The 9735-nt window shown below is 40.3% G+C and overlaps 2 long non-coding RNA genes across 3 annotated transcripts; both read right to left on the reverse strand.

Moving 5' to 3' along the window:
- Positions 1-1654: 1654 nt before the first annotated feature.
- On the reverse strand, positions 1655-4293 carry LOC137839567 (uncharacterized). 2 transcript variants are annotated; one of them, XR_011087672.1, is made up of 3 exons: positions 4186-4293; positions 3262-3570; positions 1655-2186 (listed from the first exon to the last, which is right to left on the reverse strand). It is a non-coding gene; the product is annotated as an uncharacterized lncRNA (long non-coding RNA). The 2 variants fall into 2 exon arrangements; XR_011087671.1 differs by lacking the exon at positions 4186-4293 and having other exon boundaries at positions 3262-4163.
- A 3502-nt stretch (positions 4294-7795) lies between these two features.
- LOC125984713 (uncharacterized) lies at positions 7796-9525 on the reverse strand. The gene is made up of 3 exons (XR_011087592.1): positions 9424-9525; positions 8613-8717; positions 7796-7906 (listed from the first exon to the last, which is right to left on the reverse strand). It is a non-coding gene; the product is annotated as an uncharacterized lncRNA (long non-coding RNA).
- Between the last annotated feature and the right edge of the window lie 210 nt (positions 9526-9735).

Genomic DNA, 9735 nt, shown 5'->3' on the forward strand with positions numbered 1-9735 from the left:
GGTGGTGTGGGCGGATGACGGTGATGTTCATCCAGCTGTGAGAGTGGCAGCAGTGGAATATTTTCTCCAACATCAGGCTTGCACGATGCGGTGTGCTCGTGCTGCCTCGTCTTGTCTTTATCTTCTTTCCCAAAGAGTCATACATGAGTGTCTTCGGGTTTTTCTTCTTTTCTTTCTGAAGCCATTTCCACAGCGGTAACACCTCGGAGACAAACTGACAAGCCAACACCATCTTTTTACTGCACAGCTGCAAAGAAACGTACAATCTGTTAGTATACTGAGCAAAAATGACGTGATGTTTTTTTTGCTCCTATTTTTAACAAGATCCACTGAAATATAAATTACTTTTTTAAATAAAAAAAAACAAAAACACAAACATGTCTTAATCCGTGAGCACACAAAGAAAACCCGTCATTTGCTTTTGTTACCAATATTTGCTGCAAGCATACACCTGGTTTGTGACTGAGTTTCTCCTATGGCACATGATTGCGAAATGTCTCTCATCTTATGCTAAACATGTTGACTTACATATTCATGGACAACAACACTGGTGGACAGTATTTTAGTCAACATTTCACATTAGTATCGTGCTGTGTAATAAAACTGGAAAAAATCAGCCTTAAAATGAGGGACTGTGTCACATGTATTTAAAACCCCCAAAGTAATTGCTGCATATACCTCCTCACACTGCAAATCCTCCTTCCGAACTGACACGGTCATCCAGAGTGTCTTCATTATCGGGCCCCGCAGCAACACAGCTTGTTACTGAGCGCCAGTCGGCCATTGATCCTCCTCTTGCGCTACAATGAACTCTGGACTAGTGACCATGATATATTGCTCACAATAAGCAGGAAGGCGTAAACAACAATGCGGCCCAGACGACTGTGCCGACCGAAAAGCTTCCCCTCCACTTTGCAGGTTTCAAATTGTGCACTGAAAACATTTAAAGGTCAAAAGGTTCTGCAACTGGCATATAATTGACAAAACATCCAAGGAAATTGAAAATGTGCATGTGCGTGTGTGTGTGTGTGTGTGTGTGAGTGTGCGTGTGTATACACACACACACACACACACACACACACGCGCGCGCGCACACACACACACACACACACACACACACACACACACATCCTTGTTAACCTCCCTCTGCAGGACCCAACTTAATTTACCGAGTTCTGGGGTCCACCCTTTCTAGTGGTCCAAGAACTATGAAAAAAATCAGGCAACTCCCAAAAAAAATCTTGTTACTAAAAATCACTTTCAATAAACACAATTTGAAACTTTTTTTTTCATGTCAGTTTTTCAGTCATATCTGGGGCCTGTTTCTAACATTCCGGCTTTGCGGGGTCCACCTTTACACACATGAGATTTTTAGTCAGTTATGGGGATCGCTTTTAATATTTCAACCTTAAGAGGTCTACCTATACACACATTATTTTTTTAGCCAGTTATGGAGCTTGCTGTTAAGATTTAAGACTTGTTAGGTCTGCCTTTATAAAGAGGATCTATCAAGTTCAACCCCAACCCTAATCTAACCCAAACATGCATTTGTGTGGACTTAATCATTTGAGAAAACCTAAAAATTTTGTTAGTGTTATTAATACTTTCATCTGGCTAAATATACTAGATATACATTGAAATGTGCATTCTAAAATACATTCTGAAGTCTTTATTCAGATTCTGGTCCATTTTCCTTGGTCACAGTCTTAATATTCTTCAATTTGTTCAGTCATATTGGTACATTTTAAAATATTTAAATTCTGCATTTTAGCTAACTATAAAGTACACAGGATTTACAAGTAATAATTGTCGAGTCAAAATTTTAAATGGACACATTACAAATGTAGCCAATGAATAAAGGAACTTATTTAATCTAACATTTACGAACAGGAGAAGTGGAGCATAAAAAAAATCACAAACAAATAGTGAACAAATGGTGAAACAGGACCAGCCATGTGTTTCTATCTCTGTTAAGGGAAGCTGTTTCACTCATATTTTCTCCTCATGGTGGTTATTCTCTTTTTGACAAAGTACTTAACAGCTCGGTGCTTGTGGTTCTGCAGCAATGCATCTCTCGCAGTCAAGCTTACCAGGAACCTGATTTGTCAATATATACTTCCTTGAATGTTTATTTACTGCAGCACATTCCTCTGGGGTCCAGCTTCTTTTCACAACTTTTCCGTTACCTAAGGGCATAGGAAGAGCACTTTTTAGTTTACAACTTAATTAGAACAAAATTGCATAAAGAATACATTCACTTTATGTACAATTATCCGACAATATAATTCAAATGAGATATTTTATAACGTCAACTATCTTTGTCAACAGTGATGAGCCTACAATAGACATAAGTAAATCAGTTAATATCTGAGATAGTAATCCGGTCATTTAAGTTGCTAGGTGGTCTTCAGTGTCAGCTGTTTTGATATTAACAAAATTAAAAATAGATGCACAAAAGGGTAACATTAGAATGCCCCCAGTTTTGGTGGTGGGGGAAAGAGGTCTCTCATTTTCTTGATTACTTTTAAGCAGTTTTGCATTTGACCAGAATGTCACTGCTGGTAGATGAAGCAATTCCTGGACCCTACAGAGGTTGCACAGGCAGTCAAACTCCACCATGGCAGCACATTGGGATGCACCATTTCTCTGACAAAACCATTAAGAACAGATACAAGTTGTTGCAAAATCAGGGAAAATAAAAAATAAAAATCAGAGAAAAACTTTTTTCAGACAGTGTTTTACATGTATGGGGAATTTGCTTTGATAACGTGCTACACATGGACAAACAAAGATGATAAAAGTAAATTTGGAAATATATAGTGTGTAAAAAATTAAATGCAAGCTGTATAAGAATGGTATCTGCCTTGGTGTGACAATGTGTGAATTTGCATATTCACTAATAGGTTAATCTAGAGCAATTTTTCTTTCTCTCTTTTGAGGTAAATGTGTCATGTATACATTACCTCTATTTAAAAATAGATGTAAACAAACATCTCACATATAATCAAGGTTAGCAATGACCTGTAACTCACATGAGAAAGGATGGGTCAATTTTCATTTTATGACAAAATTCAAAAGTTTAGACCTTACATGTCTAAGAAAAAAAGTCAAGTGGTGTTTAATATATCTTGCTTGGGTCATCTAAATCTTAGTAAGCAGCATATGTGAGGATAATTAGATACTGATACAGTAGTAACAATTGGGCAATTTAAAAGCAACTGTGATAAAGTTATATATTGAAAAGGATTACTCTAAACTCACCTCCCTTTTTGGCAGACTTTTCATTACTTGGGCCACGAGATGCGGAGGTACAAGAGGTCACTTCTATCACTTCTGGGATCAGCCCATCTGAAATGATGATTTTTAAGTACAGAAAAAAAACACAGTATAGCAATATTCTAAAACAAAAATTAACTGCACCTGTATAAGAATGCTTGGTCAAATTTAATATACTCTTGTTTTGAGCAGATTGATTTGCAGAGGTACAGAGCAGTCCTTTTGGGAATCATTGTCAGTATCATCACTGTCTGAGTAGTCCACTTTGAGAAACTCCTTTGATAATTGATAGCTCTATGGAGGGAATTAAAAGAAATGTGTTGTTAGTTTCTGCAAGCTACTCTTATATGCTGTATTAATATAAAGACTAGAATTTCTTTGCTCAAAATAATTAAAATTTCTGTCCAATATCTTAACTGGTAGACGACCGGTGCTGTACACATCCTCTGAAATATGCCAAAACCTTATATCACAGGAAATTTTACATATAAAACATGGAAAAGGCTCCAAAATTTACAACAAAGAAGCCACAAGAAACCATATTTCAGAAATCTGTTATTATGTGAGTGTGAATGATTGGCTTGGTTGGAATAACCAAGACAACTTTAGATCCATACGGAGGGCCCCACAAGTAGCCATCACAAATCTGTTATGTGTGGGTGAATGATTGGCTTGGTTGGACACCCATGGGCGCATGTTTCAACAATCCATCTATAGGTGTGTGTGCCACTGGTTCGTTTGGGCTCTATGAGGAGAACCACTAAAACCGTGTGATCCAATGGTTGGCTGAATGCTGTTTAAGGTACCTTCTGACTAAAGAACAGCTTTCCAACTAAAAGCTGTAAACTAAGAGAACAAGAAAAGGTCTACAAAGTTTATTTCTTACAACAAAGTCTAACTGAATGTTACCTGTTGGCTGGCATCTTGTTTGATGTTATCATCAGGGTCAGAGTCCTGCCAAGTTCTGGCTGATTCAGGCAGCGCACCATCAACAGGAGCCTGAGAGCCTGTCACCTGGAATTAAAACCACAAATAACTTACCAACATCATACAGACACCACAAATGACAGACTCAAGACCTGTATAGTTAAATCATGTGAAGTTAGTCCCCAAAACCAAACAAGCTTTTCTAACTAAAGTGTTCCAGTCAGTTCTGGATGTCTAATCAGGTCCTATAACAGCATCTTTATGGATGTAGTGGAGCATCCTTGAGCATGACACTTTAGCCGTTTAACTGTTGAGGATGTGTGGAACTATAGCTGTAATATAATCAGCCTCCATAATGTCCATAACCGAAATATGATCTAAAAACATGAGACAACCTTCGATCCATACGGAGGGCCCCACAAGTAGCTATCAGAAATCTGTTATTATGTGTGTGTGAATGATTGGCTTGGTTGGAATAACCAAGACAACTTTAGATCCATACGGAGGGCCCCACAAGTAGCCATCAGAAATCTGTTATTATGTGTGTGTGAATGATTGGCTTGGTTGGAATAACCAAGACAACTTTCGATCCATGCGGAGGGCCCCACAAGTAGCCATCAGAAATCTTTTATGTGTGTGTGAATGATTGGCTTGGTTGGACACCCATGGGCGCATGTTTCAAATATCCATCTATAGGTGTGTGTGCCACTGGTTCGTTTGGGCTCTATGAGGAGAACCACTAAAACCGTGTGATCCAATGGTTGGCTGAATGCTGTTTAAGGTACCTTCTGACTAAAGAACAGCTTTCCAACTAAAAGCTGTAAACTAAGAGAACAAGAAAAGGTCTACAAAGTTTATTTCTTACAACAAAGTCTAACTGAATGTTACCTGTTGGCTGGCATCTTGTTTGATGTTATTATCAGGGTCAGAGTCCTGCCAAGTTCTGGCTGGTTCAGGCAGCGCACCGTCAACAGGAGCCTGAGAGCCTGTCACCTGGAATTAAAACCACAAATAACTTACCAACATCATACAGACACCACAAATGACAGACTCAAGACCTGTATAGTTAAATCATGTGAAGTTAGTCCCCAAAACCAAACAAGCTTTTCTAACTAAAGTGTTCCAGTCAGACCTGATGTCTAATCAGGTCCTATAACAGCATCTTTATGGATGTAGTGGAGCATCCCTCAGCATGACACTTTAGCCGTTTAGCTGTTGAGGATGTGTGGAACTATAGCTGTAATATAATCAGCCTCCATAATGTCCATAACCAAAATATGATCTAAAAACATGAGACAACTTTCGATCCATACGGAGGGCCCCACAAGTAGCCATCAGAAATCTGTTATTGTGTGTGTGTGAATGATTGGCTTGGTTGGAATAACCAAGACAACTTTAGATCCATACGGAGGGCCCCACAAGTAGCCATCAGAAATCTGTTGTGTGTGTGAATGATTGGCTTGGTTGGACACCCATGGGCACATGTTTTAACAATCCTTCTATAGGTGTGTGTGCCACTGGTTCGTTTGGGCTCTATGAGGAGAACCACTAAAACCGTGTGATCCAATGGTTGGCTGAATGCTGTTTAAGGTACCTTCTGACTAAAGAACAGCTTTCCAACTAAAAGCTGTAAACTAAGAGAACAAGAAAAGGTCTACAAAGTTTATTTCTTACAACAAAGTCTAACTGAATGTTACCTGTTGGCTGGCATCTTGTTTGATGTTATCATCAGGGCCAGAGTCCTGCCAAGTTCTGGCTGGTTCAGGCAGCGCACCGTCAACAGGAGCCTGAGAGCCTGTCACCTGGAATTAAAACCACAAATAACTTACCAACATCATACAGACACCACAAATGACAGACTCAAGACCTGTATAGTTAAATCATGTGAAGTTAGTCCCCAAAACCAAACAAGCTTTTCTAACTAAAGTGTTCCAGTCAGCCCTGATGTCTAATCAGGTCCTATAACAGCATCTTTATGGATGTAGTGGAGCATCCTTCAGCATGACACTTTAGCCGTTTTGCTGTTGAGGATGTGTGGAACTATAGCTGTAATATAATCAGCCTCCATAATGTCCATAACCAAAATATGATCTAAAAACATGAGACAACCTTCGGTCAATACGGAGGGCCCCACAAGTAGCCGTCAGAAATCTGTTATTATGTGTGTGTGAATGATTGGCTTGGTTGGAATAACCAAGACAACTTTCGATCCATACGGAGGGCCCCACAAGTAGCCATGAGAAATCTGTTATGTGTGTGTGAATGATTGGCTTGGTTGGAATAACCAAGACAACTTTCGATCCATACGGAGGGCCCCACAAGTAGCCATCAGAAATCTGTTATGTGTGTGTGAATGATTGGCTTGGTTGGACACCCATGGGCGCATGTTTCAAATATCCATGTATAGGTGTGTGTGCCACTGGTTCGTTTGGGCTCTATGAGGAGAACCACTAAAACCGTGTGATCCAATGGTTGGCTGAATGCTGTTTAAGGTACCTTCTGACTAAAGAACAGCTTTCCAACTAAAAGCTGTAAACTAAGAGAACAAGAAAAGGTCTACAAAGTTTATTTCTTACAACAAAGTCTAACTGAATGTTACCTGTTGGCTGGCATCTTGTTTGATGTTATCATCAGGGTCAGAGTCCTGCCAAGTTCTGGCTGGTTCAGGCAGCGCACCGTCAACAGGAGCCTGAGAGCCTGTCACCTGGAATTAAAACCACAAATAACTTACCAACATCATACAGACACCACAAATGACAGACTCAAGACCTGTATAGTTAAATCATGTGAAGTTAGTCCCCAAAACCAAACAAGCTTTTCTAACTAAAGTGTTCCAGTCAGCCCTGATGTCTAATCAGGTCCTATAACAGCATCTTTATGGATGTAGTGGAGCATCCTTCAGCATGACACTTTAGCCGTTTTGCTGTTGAGGATGTGTGGAACTATAGCTGTAATATAATCAGCCTCCATAATGTCCATAACCAAAATATGATCTAAAAACATGAGACAACCTTCGGTCAATACGGAGGGCCCCACAAGTAGCTGTCAGAAATCTGTTATTATGTGTGTGTGAATGATTGGCTTGGTTGGAACAACCAAGACAACTTTCGATCCATACGGAGGGCCCCACAAGTAGCCATGAGAAATCTGTTATTATGTGTGTGTGAATGATTGGCTTGGTTGGAATAACCAAGACAACTTTCGATCCATACGGAGGGCCCCACAAGTAGCCATCAGAAATCTGTTATTGTGTGTGTGTGAATGATTGGCTTGGTTGGAATAACCAAGACAACTTTAGATCCATACGGAGGGCCCCACAAGTAGCCATCAGAAATCTGTTATGTGTGTGTGAATGATTGGCTTGGTTGGACACCCATGGGCGCATGTTTCAACAATCCTTCTATAGGTGTGTGTGCCACTGGTTCGTTTGGGCTCTATGAGGAGAATCACTAAAACCATGTGATCCAATGGTTGGCTGAATGCTGTTTAAGGTACCTTCTGACTAAAGAACAGCTTTCCAACTAAAAGCTGTAAACTAAGAGAACAAGAAAAGGTCTACAAAGTTGATTTCTTACAACAAAGTCTAACTGAATGTTACCTGTTGGCTGGCATCTTGTTTGATGTTATCATCAGGGTCAGAGTCCTGCCAAGTTCTGGCTGGTTCAGGCAGAGCACCGTCAACAGGAGCCTGAGAGCCTGTCACCTGGAATTAAAACCACAAATAACTTACCAACATCATACAGACACCACAAATGACAGACTCAAGACCTGTATAGTTAAATCATGTGAAGTTAGTCCCCAAAACCAAACAAGCTTTTCTAACTAAAGTGTTCCAGTCAGACCTGATGTCTAATCAGGTCCTATAACAGCATCTTTATGGATGTAGTGGAGCATCCTTCAGCATGACACTTTAGCCGTTTAGCTGTTGAGGATGTGTGGAACTATAGCTGTAATATAATCAGCCTCCATAATGTCCATAACCAAAATATGATCTAAAAACATGAGGCAACCTTTGATCCATACGGAGGGCCCCACAAGTAGCCATCAGAAATCTGTTATTGTGTGTGTGTGAATGATTGGCTTGGTTGGAATAACCAAGACAACTTTAGATCCATACGGAGGGCCCCACAAGTAGCCATCAGAAATCTGTTATGTGTGTGTGAATGATTGGCTTGGTTGGACACCCATGGGCGCATGTTTCAACAATCCTTCTATAGGTGTGTGTGCCACTGGTTCGTTTGGGCTCTATGAGGAGAACCACTAAAACCGTGTGATCCAATGGTTGGCTGAATGCTGTTTAAGGTACCTTCTGACTAAAGAACAGCTTTCCAACTAAAAGCTGTAAACTAAGAGAACAAGAAAAGGTCTACAAAGTTGATTTCTTACAACAAAGTCTAACTGAATGTTACCTGTTGGCTGGCATCTTGTTTGATATTATCATCAGGGACAGAGTCCTGCCAAGTTCTGGCTGGTTCAGGCAGAGCACCGTCAACAGGAGCCTGAGAGCCTGTCACCTGGAATTAAAACCACAAATAACTTACCAACATCATACAGACACCACAAATGACAGACTCAAGACCTGTATAGTTAAATCATGTGAAGTTAGTCCCCAAAACCAAACAAGCTTTTCTAACTAAAGTGTTCCAGTCAGACCTGATGTCTAATCAGGTCCTATAACAGCATCTTTATGGATGTAGTGGAGCATCCTTCAGCATGACACTTTAGTCGTTTTGCTGTTGAGGATGTGTGGAACTATAGCTGTAATATAATCAGCCTCCATAATGTCCATAACCAAAATATGATCTAAAAACATGAGACAACCTTCGATCCATACGGAGGGCCCCACAAGTAGCCATCAGAAATCTGTTATTATGTGAGTGTGAATGATTGGCTTGGTTGGAATAACCAAGACAACTTTAGATCCATACGGAGGGCCCCACAAGTAGCCATCACAAATCTGTTATGTGTGTGTGAATGATTGGCTTGGTTGGACACCCATGGGCGCATGTTTCAACAATCCATCTATAGGTGTGTGTGCCACTGGTTCGTTTGGGCTCTATGAGGAGAACCACTAAAACCGTGTGATCCAATGGTTGGCTGAATGCTGTTTAAGGTACCTTCTGACTAAAGAACAGCTTTCCAACTAAAAGCTGTAAACTAAGAGAACAAGAAAAGGTCTACAAAGTTTATTTCTTACAACAAAGTCTAACTGAATGTTACCTGTTGGCTGGCATCTTGTTTGATGTTATCATCAGGGTCAGAGTCCTGCCAAGTTCTGGCTGATTCAGGCAGCGCACCATCAACAGGAGCCTGAGAGCCTGTCACCTGGAATTAAAACCACAAATAACTTACCAACATCATACAGACACCACAAATGACAGACTCAAGACCTGTATAGTTAAATCATGTGAAGTTAGTCCCCAAAACCAAACAAGCTTTTCTAACTAAAGTGTTCCAGTCAGTTCTGGATGTCTAATCAGGTCCTATAACAGCATCTTTATGGATGTAGTGGAGCATCCTTGAGCATGACAC

This window comes from Syngnathus scovelli, chromosome 1 (genome assembly GCF_024217435.2).
Source record: "Syngnathus scovelli strain Florida chromosome 1, RoL_Ssco_1.2, whole genome shotgun sequence".
NCBI lineage: Eukaryota > Metazoa > Chordata > Actinopteri > Syngnathiformes > Syngnathidae > Syngnathus > Syngnathus scovelli.